This window comes from Neofelis nebulosa, chromosome 8, assembly GCF_028018385.1.
Source record: "Neofelis nebulosa isolate mNeoNeb1 chromosome 8, mNeoNeb1.pri, whole genome shotgun sequence".
NCBI classification, from domain to species: domain Eukaryota; kingdom Metazoa; phylum Chordata; class Mammalia; order Carnivora; family Felidae; genus Neofelis; species Neofelis nebulosa.
Window position 1 is genome coordinate 121,110,690 of NC_080789.1, and position 18,062 is coordinate 121,128,751.

Below are 18,062 nucleotides of genomic sequence, written 5' to 3' on the forward strand. Positions count from 1 at the left end.
AGACAGGTAATGTTCGTGAGCACCTAAGATCTTTAAAATGGAACCCACAGCACAGAAGCTAACTGGCATTATTTCTGCCAAGCTGTGAGAGCCCGGGGGGACAGAGCTTTTCCTGTTCTGGGTCCCCGGTGCCTGGCTCGGATTAATACCTCAATAAGTGTATGCCGAGTGGAGTTCAATTTTGCCAGAAGGTTTGCAAACCAACCCAGAGTAGATGTGACCGAGAAAACAATGACGTGAGAGATACAAACGGTAAGACTGAAGTGGAGCCTGGAGAAGATTTACAACTGAAACGTTATCTCAAGAAGGGAGTGTCTAGGCAGAGCTCCCTCAGAGCCAACAACCACGACCCGTGTGGGGGGAAAAGAAAAAGTCCACAGCATTCCAGAAGTGAGAATTGCAAAAGACCATCCCGGTCCTCTTGAGTCAACCCTTGATCTTACAGGTGAGAAGAGAGAACGAGGTCCCCAGAGGGAAGCCACTTGCCAGCGTCTCTTAGCTGACTACAGGCAAAGGCGAGACCATGAACGATTTCATCCCGGGGTGAATCCCAACTCCATGTAACAGAGGCCACCTCACCCATCCAGGGCATGGAGGACAGGCCTGGCTTGTCAGCAGAGAGGCTTCTTGAAAAACCAAGCGCCAGCTCAGAGTTCACGTCGGAGTTTCACTGACCATTTCCCGGGCTAGGGCAAATGGCTCAGCGTCCAGTTAGAAATGCAATAAAATTGGGGCCCCTGGGTGGCTCCGTCGGTTGACCGTCCAACTGCATTCAGCTCAGGGTGTGATCTCAGGGTTCGTGCGCTCCAGCCCCGAATCGGGCTCACTGCTGTCAGCATGCAGCCCGATTTGGATCCTCTGTCCCACTCTCTCTCTCCATTTCCCCCACTCATGCACTCTCAATCTCCCCCTCTCTCTCTCAAAAGTAAACATTAAAAAAAAAAAGAAAGAAATACGATACAATAAAAAAAAATAACACTTTATCCGTCAGAAATAAGGAAACAGTGAGTCTCCCCCCATTCCCCTTGTGCCCTGACTCACCAAAGTCCATTGCAGGAGACCACAGCCAGAGCCCCCTACAGAGAAAGAAAAGGCCAAGAGAGAGCCTAGTTTCTCAAAACTCTTCCTTTAGGTCTTTTGAGGATTCTGGGCTCCAGAGTTTCTAAAAGACCTAGATTATTAGAAATGCTTTGATGGGGTAACGCAAGTTGAAATCAGAAGGTGTGTGAACGAGCAAAGAAGATATTGCCAGGTTCATCAAATCCCAGAGTGAGATTCATCAAAATCCCAGAGTGAAAAAGGGATGCCATTTAGCAAAAGCCAACCACCCTCTCAGCCTCGTCATGTGATTCCTCACATTCTCGTTCCAATGTATACTTTTTTGTAAATGTTTATTTATTTATTTATTGAGAGAGAGAGAGAGAGAGAGAGAGAGAGAGAGAGAGAGGGAGAATAGGAGCAGGGGAGGGGCAGAGAGAGAGAGAGAGAGAGAGAGAGAATCCCAAGCAGGCTCCATGCTGTCAGCACAGAGCCTGACGTGGGGCTTGAACTCACAAACTGTGAGACCATGACCTGAGCCACAATCCAGAGTTGGACACTCAACCGACTGAGCCACCCAGGTGCCCCCCGATGTATACTTTAAATATCTACAACAAACTCCTAAGCTGTACGGTGAACAACAACCTGTCAGATGGTCATTTTTTAACCGACACTGAAGCAAATAAATGCATGGCTCCTGCTTCCATTCATACACTCAATCTATCATTCAATCCTGAATTGATGAGCCATTTATCAAGTGATCAGTGTATCAGGCACTGCGATTCTAAGCTTTTAAGATAACAAACAGTCCTTCCCTCCTGGACTTCCAATTCCAGACAGGGTGATAGAGAAGAAACCAAATTGCGACTTTGCGACGAGAAAGTGCTTTAAAGAGCAGGATGACGGCAAGGTCAAGGGAGAACAGAGGAGTGAGGGAATCCTCTCTGATAATACGTGGGGACGTTCACTCAATTAGATTTCTGGGGCCGAAGACTCCCTGTTGACTGATTTCATAAACTAACAGTCATGCAATTTTCTCTCTAATGGTAAAACCTCCAACAACGTTAATTCCAAATTCGCCGGGCTGGTACTTAATAAACACTTGTAGAATTGAATTTTGTCTCTCCCTCCCTCCCTGACCTTCTACCCCTTTCAACCTAACAAGACCCTTGTTTAACTTGCTAGCTATAAGAAAATGCCCTTGCCAATTAGCAAGATCATACATTACAACCTGAAGTAAATAGATTTCCTTATATGGTCGGAAAGCTGGAAATACAGGTCAGCTGTTCTCCAGTTAACAGAAGAGTCTTCCAAGATGGTTACATACATTTTTAAAATCTGTTGTTGAATCCTAGAACGGGGAATTTGGAGATGACAGAGACCGACTTTCCCATTTTTGCAGAAGTATACTGAGACCTATACTGATTGAATGAAATAGCCAAGCTCATAAAATTAGCATTAGAAGGTACCTGGCAACCTTTCATTATTGTTGTCACAGAACTCACAGTCACTGCCTTCCATTTACTCAAGGTTTTAGAGCCGTCAACAAGAGCATTCTTGGCGATTCTTGGCGATTCTTGGGGATACTCCATATGGAAGTTACATTTAACTCGTCAGCCTACCAAGCTTTGACTCGTCACCAGCAAGGATCTGGTTCCAGCTCACCTCGGCCACAACCCTCTCCGTGCTCGGCCCCTAGTCCCAATCACTACCAACAAGGGCATCTCATCTAAAACCCCACTTTCAGACACCCCACCTACCTCCCACCGGCTCGTTCTCCCACACCCCAACTCCAGCAGTGTTTGACTCTATTGGCACATCATTTCCATTGTTCGTTCCCCCTCTCACAGCCTTACTTTTCTTTACACTCGGCTCAAATTCCGTGATCGACATGGTAAGCGCTCCTTGCCAAACACCCCCAACGCCATATTCATTACTCCTTCACTCATAACTACCTGAAAAACTCCATCCTTGACCACATCTGACTCTCTCTCTCTCCACTCCTCACCTGCACCTGTGCAACTAAGGAAGACACAGTCATGCCGACTGCTCTTTCTGCAAAATCACGACCACAAGCGACAGGCTGACCCTCAACACTGCCTGCCAGTTGTGTGCTTTTAGCAAGCGTGCTGTCCTAAACAAATATTCCACACCTTCTGTCTTCTCAAACCTCCCAAACCCCTTACCCTCTGCAAGATCAGCTGAGTGCTTCTTATTTCAATGAGACAAAATACGATCCCTGTCCACAAATCTACTAACTTTTTGTAGCTGTAGCCATATTCCTTGTCTTCGCTTTTGAAACAATGAACTTGGTCCTTGTGCATTAGATCTCACCCCCTCTTTCCTACTCAACAATTTCAGTTCCGCAAATATCTCCTTTCTCCAGCGTTGTCAACTTTTCTTTCTCTACAGAATCTTCTCCATCAGCATTTACACATGCTTCCATCTTAAAATGTCTCTGTGGTCCCCACATTTCTGTCTAGGTACTATACCACTTCTCTGCTTTCATCAAAGTCACCCGTGACCTCTAAATGATCAAATCCAGTCATCAGTTTTTATTCTTTCTCTTCATTATCAGCAGGATTTGACACATATAACCTCATTTCCTCCTTGAAATATTTCTTCTCTCGGTTTCTGGACAACACACCCTTGCTCTCCTTCTTCATCCTCGGCCCCTTAGTCTCAGCCTCTTTGATGGATCCTCTTCTTGCCAACTTACAAATGCTACAATGTCCTAGGGCTTTCTTCTTGAACCTCTTCTCTACCTACCACTTTTTTTTAATGTTTATTTATTCTTGAGAGAGGGAGAGAGAGAGAGAAAGAGAGAGAAAGGGAGGGGCAGAGAGAGGAGACACATAATCTGAAGCAGGGTTCAGGCTCTGAGCCATCAGCACAGAGCCTGATACGGGACTTGAACCCATGAGCCGTGAGATCATGACCTGAGCCGAAGTTGGATGCCCAAATGACTGAGCCACCCAGGTGTCCCACCCTTTTTTCTTTTTTTAATGTTTATTTATTTATTTTGAGAGAAAGAGAGTGTGGGCAGGGGAGGGGCAGAGAGAGAGGGAGAGAGAAAATCCCAAGCAGGCTTCATGCTGTCAGCACAGAGCCCAACACAGGGCTCCGTCTCACAAACGGTGAGATCATGACCTGAGCTGAAATTAAGAGTCACACGTTTAGCTGACTGACCCACCCAGATACCCCTCTACCTATCACTCCTGCGATGATCTCAGCCTGCTGGCTCTAAATACCATCTAAATGTTCATGGCTCATCGATTTATACATCTAGTCAAACTCTGAACCCCAGACATACCTATCTAACCTATATTTCCCTTTGGAAATTAACTTAAGCTTTCCAAACAGAACATTAGGCCTCCCCCCCAAACAAGCTACGAATCCTCCTCCTTCTCCTCCCCATCTTAGTAAATACCAACTTGGCTCATTTCGTTGTTTGGGCCAAGCCTTACAAATCGTTCTCAGTGTATTTTTTTCTGTCATTGCAGCTCACATCCAATCTATAAGTAGATCTTGGTGACTGTAGTTTCAATCCATTTCTAGAATTCTATCAGTCTCTATCACCCCCAGTTTATCCCCTGGACTATATAAAAGCAATCTCTTCACTGCTCTTTTTCTTCCACTCTTGCCTCCCTACGGTTTTTTTTTTTTTTTCTCCACAGAACAACCAGACTGAGACATTTCAAATATAAGTCTAATAAATTATGTCATTCCAATGGTTAGATAAGTCCTTTCAATGACTTCTCAAAGTAAGTCTCAAAGAAAAGTGGAAACTTTCTTGGGTTTGTTTGTTTGTTTGTTTGAAGTAGGCCTCATGCCCAGCATGGAGCCCAACATGGGGCTTGAACTCACAACCTTGAGAGCAAGACCTGAGTTGAGATCAAGAGTCAGATGCTTGACTGACTAAGCCACCCAGGTGCCCCAAGTTGGAAGTTGTTATGATTATTTCTAAACCCCAACATTATCTGGCCCCACCTCTCTGCCTTCATCACCGACATTGCCCTGGCTCTCTTCCTTCAATTCATCACCACCCACCTTGCTATACTTCCAATTCGCCAAGCATGCTCCTAATTCGGGGCCTCTCAATTATTTCTTTTCTGTTGCCTGGACACCCCTTCCCTCACATGGCCAACCCCCTGGTGGAATGTTATCTTTTCAGAGTATCTGCCCCTGACTTCCCATCATCTGCTGTGGGAACTGTCCCCAAATTGGTGATTTACACACATTACTATTATCCCTTATAATTCTGGAGATGAAATGAGCATGAAGGAGGGTGATAGACCATGCAGCCCTGTGGTAGCCAGCCTCTGTGATGGCTGTCCATGAGCCTCGCCTCCTAGTACTAATACCCTTGTGTGGTCCCCTCCCACACTGAACCTGACTGACCTGTGTGACCAACAGAATATTATGGAAACTACAGTGCATGATTTGGACACCAGCTTATAAAAAACATTGAGCTGATGCTTTGATGTGTTTGGGATCATCTCCAAGGGAAGCAAACTGCCATGCACTGAGGCCATGAAGCACCCCGATGGAAAGGTCCGCACGGCAAGGAACTGAGGCCTCCTGCCAAAGGCCAGAACCAGCTTACCAGCCTGTGATGGAACCAACTCCGGACCTACTCACACTTTCAGATGGCTGAAGCCTCAGCCGACATCTTGACTGCCCACTTATAAGAGGCTCTGAGCCAGAACCACCAGGCTAAGGTGCTCTGAAATTCCTTACCCACAGAAACCATGTGAGCAAAGAGTATATTACTGTTTCAAGTCTAGGAGAAGTTTGTTGCATGGCAATAGCAATAATTTACTAATACACAGTGCTGTCTGAAAGAGCCTCCCCTACCAAACCCGAGCACTCTTAATCTCTCTCCTCTACCTTATTTTTTTCCATTGCATTTATCACCGTCTGACATAGTATGTATGTTTATTCGTCTATTTGTCTCCTTCCCCTTTCACCCTCTAGATTGTAAACTTTGAAAGAAAAAGAATTTTGTCTGTATTTTTCCCTGTTATAGTCTCAGTGCCTATAACTGTGCCTGGTACATAGTAGACACTAAAATAAGCCGTATTACTCATTCTCTTTATCATCAACATATACTTATTATTGCTGACTCCTTAAGACAGCATATTATTACCCTGGTGATTTACTGTAATATTTATTTATTTAACAAATATTTATTGAATACCTATTCCATGCAATTATAATAATAGGTAAAAATCCAAATGCAGCATATGTATTGTTTCACTTGATTTTCAAAACAGCCACATGCCAGCTATTATCAAGAGTCTGATGTCGGACGTACTAAGTTTGAGCTGCCTGTGAGACATCCAAATGGAAACCTCAAGCGGACAACTGGATTATAAGTCTGGAAAACAAGGCAGAGGTCCAGGGTGTGGACATAATTGGGGCATTTAAACTCATGGGACTGAATAGTCTCCCTCAGGAAGAAGCATAGTTAGTTAGAGAAGAGAAAATGAATGATGGAGAATCACGGAAGTACTGTAATAGCAACCCGGAGGAAGGGGAGGGACAAGCGAAGGAGACTGAGAAGCACCAGCCAGCAAGGTAGAAAGAAAACAAGGAACCTACAGTGTCTTGGAAGGTGAAATAATATACTTTAAGGAGAAAGAGATCGGCTTATCAAATGCTGCTGGGAGGTAAAGTCAGATGAAGACACACAACAGGCCATTGGAATACAATGTGAAAGCCTTGTTAGTGAGTTGGTGGGGGAGAGGCATGGAAGCCAAGTTGCAGAGTGGTGAAGGACAGGAAAAGGAGGGAATGACTAGAGACAACTCTTCTGAGAGGTGCATAGGAATGTGGCAGTACCCGGAAGGATACGTGGGGTCAAGAGAGGCACTTTAAGATGGAAAAAACGACAGCATGTTTGTTTGCCGATAGTATTAATATATTAAACAAGAATCCAGACAGATATTGGAACAGAGTCCTTGATTAGGTAGGAAGGAAAGGATCTACTACACCAGAGGGGGGCGTGAGATATGACTTGAGATAGAAACAACGTCAGTTCTTCCCCAGGACCAAGATGACTACAAGGGATCAGATGGAAGGGGGAACGTGTGGAAAGAATCTTCTCTTTGCTCCCATTTCCTCAGTAAAATGCTCTGTCATCCAGCTGAGAGGGAGAAGATGTCAAGAGTTTGAAGGGAAAGGAGGAAGTGTGGAAGATTTATCTAGAACAGCTGGAAAGGAAACAGACTACATAATTATGGTAGTCATGACCTATAGCTCTAGGACCTCACTTAAGATTCATGCCATGTATAAATGTCCCCAAAATTCATAGGTTGAAATCCCAGTGTCTGATGTGATAGTATTAGGATGTGGGGCTTTGGAGGAGTGCTTAGGTAATGGGGGTGGAGCCCTCACGGGCTTAGCAGTCTTATAAAAGAGACCCCAGAGAGCTCCTGGTCTCTTTCTACCATGTGAGGATACAGCCAGAAGGCACCAGGTAAGAGCCAGGGAGAGGGCTCTCACCAGAATGACCATGTTGGTGCCTTGATCTCAGACCCTCCAGCCTCTAGAACTATAAAAAATAAATTTCTGTTGTTTATATGCCACCCCATCTGTGGTATTTTGTTTTAGCAGCTAGAATGGACTAAAACAGTCCATGAATTTAACAAGCATGTTTTTCTCAAGCCCTGTCCAGCTGCAATGGGTGAAGAGTTGAACTTTTCACCAGGGGGAACAATGCAACGGATGTTGTGTGCATGATGGGCCACGGATCCTCAGCCGGGCAGAGTGGGACAGAACAAAAGTGGTATTGGAGGTCCCAACGGGGTCCAACCATTATTGGAGTTAGAATCCCAAAATCTTGGGGTGCCTGGGTGGCTCATTCAGTTAAGCGTCTGACTTCAGCTCAGGTCATCACCTTGCGGTTTGTGGGTTCAAGAGTCCCACGTCAGGCTCTGGACTGACAGCTCAGGACTGGAGCCCTACTTTGGATTCTCTCTCTCTCTCTGCCCCTCCCCTGCTCACGTTCTGTCTCTCAAAAATAAACATTAAAAAAAAAAAAGAATCCCAGAGGAAATGAGTTAGACAGATACAAGATGATGGTTAGAGAGTGGGGCTGCTTACAATGGGAACTTTGGAATGTTATCACTGGTAACAAGAAGATCAAGACAATGAACAAGGGGAACGTGATGAGGAAGGGTAGGACCCAAGGCCATTCCACGAGGGGAGGTAACAAACTGGGAGATCAAGGAGTTAAAAGCACAAACATTTATGTCACAAGAATGATGACAGGACTGTCCTTAAAGGAGTTAGTGTGTCAGGAGCTAATGTCCTCAAGGAGTGAGCAGGAATGACCCATGGTCTGCAACAAGGAGCGGCGGTGGGTGACAATGTCTGTCTTTTTTTTTTTTTTTGATAATTTTTTTTTAAGTTTGTTTATTTTTGAGAGAGAGAGAGAGAGAGAGAGGGAAGGGCAGAGAGAGGGGGATAGAGGATCTGAAGCCGGCTCTGTGCTGACAGTACAGAGCCCTATGTGGGGCTCAAACTCAACAACCGCGAGATCATGACCCGAGCCAAAGTCAGATGGTTAACCAACTGACCCACCCAAGCCCCCTGGCAATGTCTCTTGATAGGAGATTTGGGGCTGAAAGTATTAAGGCGGAGGGGAGGAGAAAGGCCTGGAAGAGACAGTGTGGGGAAAAGGAGGATATCCTTCCACCCGCTGTGTCCAAGGGGAGCCAGGGTGTAGGCAAGAAAAGCACGTCCTTTGAAAGATCTGCTGAGACAGCAGTGGCCTCAGAGAAGAGCTAGGTTTCATTCAGAGCAAGAAGATGAACGGGATGGTTTAGAGAAGAATTTGCAGAGATAGAGAAGTGAACAGAGTGCATTTCGAAGAGCACAGCTGGAGTGTCAGGGATTGGGGAGAGGTAGGTGATTGTGAAATCGTGCCCCACAGGGTTGATGAGGTTAAAGCTGTCCACCAGCAAGACCATCACTGACCTGCCTTCTTCACGGGAATGTTAACCTTAACTTTAAAAAAAAATTTTTTTATGTTTACTTATTTTTGAGGGAGAGTGAGCGAGCGAGTGGGGGAGGGGCAGAGAGCGAGGGAGATGGAGAATTCCAAGCAGGCCTGCAAGGACAGTAGAGAGCCCCATGCGGGGCTTGAACTCACAACCTACAAGATCGTGACCTGAGCCCAAGTTGGACGCTTAACCGACTGAGCCACCCAGGTACCCTGAACCTTATCTTTTAGATGCGAACAGGAAGAGCTCTGGAGTTGCTACACCAGGTTGAGCTCAACCACTGACTCATACCTGCCAGATGGACCACAGGTTGTCGGACAGCGACCTCTACCTCATTATAGTGTTACAATCTCCGCCCACGCAGGAGCACAAGCTTCTCTGACATAACATATGATATGAGTAGAGGCATGTTTTTTAAGTACACCTGTGCAATCTTATGCCCACCTTCATATGTGATGTCAAAACTCCCCTTCCTGAATATTCCTCCTAACCCAAAATGAAAGAAACCCAGTCACACCCACTCTAGGAGTCATGGCTTTGGAAGTTATTCTCCGTGACCTCCTTATCTTCTACAGATAAAGTTTCCTTTGTGTTACAACCCCACCTGGTGCAGTCTCTGTAACTCACCAGGGAGTGAACTCATGTTTAGTTCCGTTAGAGCTGGGACAAGAGAGGGCATGTTCAGAACTGAATGGAGAAGAGAACCCAGGGGTCGAGGAAAGCCTGGACACCCTGAGTCATGTCCCTTTTGAGGGTGCTTGAAGTAGGAGCGCCTGGGTGGCTTAGTCGGTTAAGCCTCCAACTCTTGATTTCAGCTCAGGTCACGATCTCATGAGTTCATGAGTTCCAGCCCCGAGTCTGGCTCTGCGCAGACAGCATGGAGCCTGTTTGGGATTCTCTCTCTCCCTCTCTCTCTGTCCCTTCCCTGCTTGTGCATTTGTGCCTTAATGTACGTCCTCCTTGTAAAAAAAAAGGCCAAGGAGTTAATGATTTCTTTGGAGTCTTCCAGCAGGATAGATAACATCTAGGTAGTGATTATGCAGCGTCTCCGTAAACGTTCTCCAAGACCACTGACCACAAACACCTTGACATCAAAACCTCCCCCCGGCTTCAGGTGTTGAGTGAGCTCTGAAGGACACCTGGCCCCTGTCCATGTTCGGATCAGTTCTTGGATGCCTGAGTGGACAGGTGCACCAGACCACAGTCACCAATAAAAACCCAAGACCCCAAGCAAAGATGAGATTCATGCTCCTTTTCCTTTCTGAGTCTCCTGGATGGTCCATCTGAATCTGTACTCTCTATACATCCTCAATAAACTCTGCTCTCACCTCCCGCTGGCTCACATTTGATCTCTATCCTGTGTAGAGCCAAGGACCTTCTTGGTTGGTCCCATAGGATCCTCTCTGGGTCCTCAGACCCAGGCTACGGCATCAGTTTTAGGAGCTATCATGATTCCACACCTTCTTTCTGTTCCCTTTTTCCTAAGTCAAGACTATTCCATACGGGAGCTGCTCCTTCAGCCCAAATCCCGGAGTGAAACATCAAAGCTCACCTTCAAAGATTGCACATGTGAGTAAAAACTAGCCCTTTGTTGTAAACCACTGAAATTTGTTTTTTTTTTTTTTAAGTTTTTTTCAATGTTTATTTTACTTGAGAGAGAGAGAGAGAGAGAGAGAGAGAGAGAGAAAGAGAATGAGGGAGGGGCAGAGAGGGAGACACAGAATCTGAAGCAGGCTCCAGGCTTTGAGCTGTCAGCACAGAGCCGGATGTGAGACTCGAACTCACAGACTGCGAGATCGTGACCTGAGCCGAAATCGGAGGCTTAACCAGCTGAACCACCCAGGTGCCCCTGTAAGCCATAGAGGTTTCCAACTATCTGCCACTGCTGCATAATTTAGCCTCAGTGAATTCATACAGACACCTAGAGCAGGGTCTACAAACTGTAAAAACCAGAAAGTAAATATTTTAGGTTCTGCAGGACCTACAGTCCGTCAGGGCCACTAAACTTTGCTGTTGTCGTGCAAAAGCGTTCATGGATTCTAGGTAAACAAATGAGCATGGCAAAGTTCCAATAAAACTTTCTTTACAGGGGCGCCTGGGTGGCGCAGTCGGTTAAGCGTCCGACTTCAGCCAGGTCACGATCTCGCGGTCCGTGAGTTCGAGCCCCGCGTCAGGCTCTGGGCTGATGGCTCGGAGCCTGGAGCCTGTTTCCGATTCTGTGTCTCCCTCTCTCTCTGCCCCTCCCCCGTTCATGCTCTGTCTCTCTCTGTCCCAAAAATAAAAATAAAAAATGTTAAAAAAAAAAAAAAAAACTTTCTTTACAAAAACAAGTAGCAAAATAGGTTTGACCCTCAGGGACAGGTGGATGGATACTCCTAAGAACGTGCTTTAAGTAATTTAACCAATGGCTAGAAGTTCTATAGGCAATTGCTTAAAATCACATTTGTTAATTTTACACAGCCAGTATTATTTTTGTAAGTTTTGTATTAAAGACGATACAGAACATACTTTATTGCAATAGGTCTGTTGAAAAACAAAATTCAACTGCATAAATCTGAAGACCTAATTGGTTCTATTAAATAATTCATGAATAGGGCAGCATCCCTTATATCAAATCAGAGGAGAGCCCTGAGAAGCTGTACAACATGGAAGGTTTGGGTGGCTCCATCAGTTAAGTGACCGACTCTTGATTTCAGCTCAGGTCATGATCTCACAGTTCGTGAGTTCAAGCCCCATATCGGGTTCCATGCTGACAGTGCGGAGCCTGCTTGGGATTCTCTCTCTCTCCCTCTCTCTCTTCCCCTTAAACACACATGCTTGTGCTCTCTCTCTCTGTCTCTCAAAAATAAATAAATAAACTTTAAAAAAAAATGGAAGGTTTTTATAGGAAAGAGGGTCAGGCAAGAAAGTTATTAGCTAAAGACAAAAAAGAATTGTTTCCGGCAAGATCACTTCCCTTAGGAGGAAGGGCAGAGGGTCTTAGTATGAAAATAATCTCCTCTTCCTCTGGGGGACAGAGAAGGCCTACAGACAGAAACCTCTCTGGTGAGTATCAGAAAATTCCTGCCTGACCCGTTAAGACTTACATTTCTGGGATGGGTGGAAACTGCAATTAGGTTAAGCCTTAAGCCCTGGGTTACTGACTTAAGCCTTAACCTGAGTGATGCCATTTTGGGCCCTTTGTTTTTGCTTTTTAACACTCCCTAGAGCCCATTTATTTGGTAAGATTTAAAATGGATAAAAAAAAAAAAAAGGCAAAGGATGGCAGATGTAATATTTCGGGATGGATAGGGAAAAAAAAAAACCCAACTAGAAATTATCTCTCTGCTTGCACAAAGCCTTCAGAAGCAATTGGGAAGACTCAAAAAGGAAATGAGGAGAGAGAAACAGATGAATTAGGGATAAAAGGGGGAGAAATGAAAACATGAAGAAAAATAGCACAAAGGTGAGAGAAAATTGGATGAAGCTGGGATTCCTGTATTGGTTTTTCTTCCAGCACCAGAACCAGAAAGCATGCTTGTTCCTCTACTGCCCCCTTCAGTTCTTCCAGGGTCCTCGCTTGATTTTTTGCAATTGGCCACTAATGGGTTACACCGTGGGGCGCCTGGGTGGCTCAGTGGGTTGAGCATCCGACTTTGGCTCAGGTCATGATCTCACAGCTTGTGAGTTCCAGCCCTGCGTCGGGCTCTGTGCTGACGGCTCGGAGCCTGGAGCCTGCTTTGGATTCTGTGCCTCCCCCTCTCTCTGCCCCTAACCCACTCGCATTCTGTCTTTGTCTCTCTCAAAAATAAATAAACATCAAAAAAAAAAAAAGAATTTAATGGGTTACACCCCCCCCCAGGATGCAACTCTTATGAGTGATTTTCCATTTTTTTATTTTAGCTCCATCTTGCTGAAGTCCACAGGGATTCAAAAATGGCAGGATATATGTAAGTCATTTGAGTAAATGAGATTTTGGATGGGCAGGGTGTGGTAGGGGATGAGGACAAGACCAAAGACTGAGGATAAATAGGGGCCAAGGTTAACATGGGGAGGGGGAGAGATACTGAGCAGGAGTGAGGGTTCAGGGACGGAGGTAGTTTAGAGACTGAGCCTGATTCTACAAATTAAAGAACTGGGGTTGCATGTAGCTGAGCAATTCCACAAACGTGGCAAGGTAAATTGATAAAATATTAATTACGACTGGGATCTGGGGGTAGGAAATGCAAGGAAAATGATGGCATGACAGATAGTTCCGGGTAGATCTGGGATGGAAAATCAGAGCCTGCACTTTATCAGTCTGGTCGGGGAATCAGTGGGAATAAGATCATGGGCATATAATCTTGTCATAAGTTAGCCAAATCCATGCTATCATCGCATCATGGTCAAGTGTCTAAGAGTCTGTCTACATTGTGAGCAACCTGAGGTAGAAACAAGTCTTTTTCCACCATTGTAAACCCACCACTCATTGCAGTAGCTGTCCACAAGCTAGCACTCAATGAATTTGTGTTGAATTACATTATGTCCTTTCGATAATAAAGAATTTCCGGGGCACCTGGACGGCCCGGTCAGTAAAGCGTCCGATTCTTGATTTCAGCTCAGGTCGTGATCTCACCATTGGTGGGATTGAGCCCCGTGTGGGGCTCTGCAATGAGAGCACGGAGCCTGCTTGGGATTCTCTCTCCCTCCCTCTCTGCCCCTCCCCTGCTCACCTGTGCGTGCACGCTCTCTCTTTCTCTCCAAATAAATAAAAAATCAATAAACATTTAAAAAATTTCCTAATTTTTTTTATAGGAAATTGTCAGTTCATTGGAATGGGGAGGGAGAACGCTTGGTCCTGGGAATCTCTGAGAGTTTGCCACCATTTTCCATGTCTTCATCCTAAAGCCACCCTCCTTCCTGTCAATCGACTGTCGGCCGTCTACTACTTACCAGCGCGGGAGTCCAAAACAAATGGTAAAAGCTTCGCTCTCATCACCGCAGCCGTAATGTACATTTGGTTTCATGCTGACTCCACGCTGAAATTCAGGGCTATGGCCACTCCGAGTCTCCCAGCTGATGTGCTTCCTGAGCACAGGAAGTGTCCATTGTCACCCTGTGAGAAGTAAGGGAGATGATTCTTTTTCAGAAATGCCGAATAAAAGCTGTGCTATCTAATTAATAGGTTTACAACCTTTTGAAAATATGTGAGAACCCCCTTCCCCCCCCCCCTCCCACCACCACAACGAAGTCCCAAACCTTTAGACACTTCGCTTCCTATTTCTTCTTCCCCTCTCCGATTTGTGGCCTTATTTTTGCAGGCTTTGCAATAAGCAGGCACCAAAGAACACAGAACACTGAAAGTCTCTGCCTCACCTCCGGAAACGTACACTTGTTCCAATCAGACTACTTTTTGCCTTACATGGGCACAGGCGACATCCAGGTAAGGCTGTATGTAACCTCTGTAGCGTTCAGCCAATGAGGGACCAGGGGAGGGACTTACCTCTGTAGTGCCCAGCCAATGAGGGACCAGGGGAGGGACTTGCACACTAGGAGATAAATTGTCTGCTGTAACTGCCCCCAGTGTGCCTGTCCATCAGACACCCACTCTTGCAAGAACATTGATTAAAGCCTTGCCTGGCTGTGCTCCAAGTCTCTGCATCCTTCCTTTGATTGGGTCAGTGGGCTTATTTCTCATAACCCCCCCCCCCCCCCATGGCATCTCTTCCTGGCAAGTCAGGCCCAGTCCAGGAGTGGATGACGGAGCAAGCACTTACTAGGTGTACATTATGACCTACAACATCTAAGCTATTCACGTGGTGAGATGCTTTTGCTTCTAAAAACAACACTGTACATAATAGTAGAGGCTATGTTGTCAAGGTAAGGAAAATTAAACAGGGGCACCTGGCTGGCTCAGTCCATGGAGGGTGAGACTCTTGATCTTGGGGTTGTGGGTTCATGCCCCACACTGAGTGTAGACACTTCTGGAAAAATAAAATCTTAACAAAAATTAAACAAAACCTAGGATAATCAAATGGAACAATTCACTACAAAAAACAGCCATGCCTGCTGTATTCCTAAGTTTTGCTTTTCTCTGATGATTGAGAATACTTCACTTGACTAACACATGGGCAATTCCCTTCTTTTTTTAATTGAGAGAAAAATGACATGTAACGTCGTGTCGGTTTAAGGTATACAATGTGTTGATGTGATACACTTAAATATTGCAACATCATTACCATCATAGCCTTAGCTGCACATTGCAATTCCCTTTTGATTCAAGTCAGAGGTCCCTCACCCAAGGTGCCTCCCTGAGCCTCTCCTCCACGTTCCCACAACTGGACCTGTGCCCCTGCTTCATCCACATGACAGCCATCTATTGCATTGACCTCCTGCACCACCCTGTGAATTCCTTCCGAGCAAGAACGCGTTCTTAACTGCCTCTGTCGCTTCCACCCAAACACCTGGTAGACTCTCACTAAGTGTGTTTTAAATCACTCATTCATTCATTGATGATTTATGGAGTCAAAGAAATCGCAAATTCAATTTTAGGCAGCTTTGGAGTCCTGCTAGTCACATCAACTCTGAGAGAAACAAAGTAGCCCCACAGACTTTTCTATCACCCTTAGCTGTTGGGATCCCGTGGATTGGGATCCCGTGGACCTCTCAGGCATCGATGAGAGAAATGTCAAAGAAGTCATAACGATGCAGTAATGGATATTGTTCCCTCTGGCTTCGTACTCAAGGGATGTCATTTGTGGTTTCTGAGCTTAGGGCCATGGAAAGAGCAATGTGGAGATTGCTTGTGCTCCGGCTTGCTTTAAGGTCACAGTGACCTTGGAACAGACTTCCTAGGATCTCTTTTGCCCAAGAAGTAGTTATTGTTACTTGATCCTTATACCCTCGGCCGTGGCAAGGCGGAGAAACTTTCTGGAGCAGCCATAAGATAAAATAATAATTTAAAATTTTTTCTTAATAAGGTAATAAAAATAGTAAAATTAGTTTTTAATTTTGATTCTTTTCTTCTCAAAAGAACACTTTGTTTCAAGATTCCCTGCAGCAACCTTTCAGGAGAGGCATACGTAAATGAACCGCATGACCATACTCTTTATGTGTCCACCAAATCGGTAGAGGTACGTGGGTGCTTTTATGCATTCTCTTGCCAACTAAACCAAGCTTGCCCAACTGGAAAAGTTCATTTTTGAGAAAATTGGTACAAATTACAGGATACTGTTTCTCAGGGAAAAATATGGACATACACATACGTATACTTGTAGATACATCTATTGAGTCTTCCCTTGAGTCATAATTACTCGTAAAAAGAGATCAAATCAGATTCAGACCATGAACCCTTGGAGCCCCATTAATCGGCATGTCCACTTAATAAAGAACAATGAGCTAATTGCTTTTAATTGGCAGCGGTTCATGACAACATTGTCAAAATTCCAGCACCACTTAATCTCGCTTCTGTTTTGTTCTAAGGAGACCTTTTCCACATAGAAGATCTGCGCTACGTTGATTGTCATGTTTCCAATGCACACATGGGCTTGTGTAACTCTCAGCCAAGCGAGAAATAGGTCAGTAGTCACTGCACTGAAATCTGAAGTTCGTCCCACGCTGTCAGGCAGATCATAGACATGTAGCACTCACCTGTTGAAAGAAGAAAAACATTTTTAGTCAAGAGCAACTTATTCTCCTGAAGATACAGTCTAATGCAGGCAAAAAGCACGATACCAGTTTTTAAAGTACACATTTAAAAAAAATAAAAAATAAAAAAATAAACACATTTATATTAGACTCTGTGATCGTTTGGCTCTGTTACTGGTTAAATCATTTTCTTCTGACCCTAAGACTGTTATTTGAATAGCTTAAGCTGCAAGAGTTAAACACACAGACTTTGCTTTCTGGGGTCTGGGAGTTGAAAACGCCCCTGCTATAAAACCAAAGGTAATTAATTACACAAGAGAAATTTACAGTGGCCAAAAATGACTGAAACACTTAAACTGGAAAGAATAAACTGGTAATACTAAACAGTTCTACAGGGTTTTGCATGTCTTTGGAACCAAAACTTTAGGTTCTCAATCACCACATGAGTAACAGATAATGCCTGGAGACTTTCTGAGGGAAAGGAGGTAGAACTAAAAAACTTGAATCAAAAGAGTTTCCAGAAGGTTTTACCCCCTCTGTAAAAGGTAGACTGGAAAAAATAGAAATTAAAAATTAAAAAAAATTTTAAAAAGCCACCCAAGAAAAGAAGACTGTTTATCTTGGCTTCAGTTGGAGAAAATAATTATCTCCCCCCAAAATATGTAGTCATGCACCTATTCCATTGTCTAGAGATGTCTGAGGCAAAAAGATACTAAACAAACAAACAAACAAAAGTCCTACCAATCTAGAAATATCCTTGGCAGCAGGAGATTAGAAGTCACTCTGGAAGTTGTGCCAGATTCCCACCAAAAAGTCCCACTTGAGATGATTTCACAATCCAAAATTTACAAATAGTCAAAGAAACCATACTGAAAATCATCATAACATCAACACATAGTGGAAGAACTTCAGATAACAAAATTATCAGAGACATAAAACAAGTATGCCAAAATCAAAGGCAAAAGAGAACTTGGACATGAGAAAAGAATAACACTGTTTAAAAAGTTAAGATAGATTTGAAAAAAATAAAATACAAGTCATACATATGAAAAATATAATCATTGAAATTAAAAACTTAGAAATGTAAAGCACCATATTAGACACTGCTGAAGAAAAGATTACTAAGAAAGAAGTTAACTGTGAGGAAATTGCACAGAAAGCAAGACAGGGAATCAAGGATGTGAAAAACAGGAAAAAGAGGTCAAGAAACATAGAAGATAGAAGTTCAAATATAGTTCTAACATGAGTTCCAGAAACTGAAAATAAAGAGAATGCAGGAAAGAAAATATTCAAAGAGATAATGTCTTATGTTTTACCAGAATTGATAATAATCTGATCCCTTAGTTTCTAGAAGAAAAACAAACTCAAACGGGATTAATAAAAATGCACCTTTTCCTAGTATAGAAAATT

The 18,062-nt window shown here is 44.3% G+C and overlaps 1 long non-coding RNA gene across 2 annotated transcripts in view; it reads right to left on the reverse strand.

Annotated features, from left to right (window-relative positions):
• The window catches only part of LOC131483500 (uncharacterized), a 52,337-nt gene extending 38,188 nt beyond the window's left edge, over window positions 1-14,149 (reverse strand). Inside the window, exon 1 of one of the 2 annotated variants that reach the window (XR_009247724.1) lies at window positions 13,959-14,147. This is a non-coding gene — a long non-coding RNA (uncharacterized LOC131483500). Of the gene's footprint in view, window positions 1-13,958 lie in introns of both variants that reach the window. The other variant, XR_009247725.1, reaches the window with a different exon arrangement.
• Window positions 14,150-18,062: the final 3,913 nt, after the last annotated feature.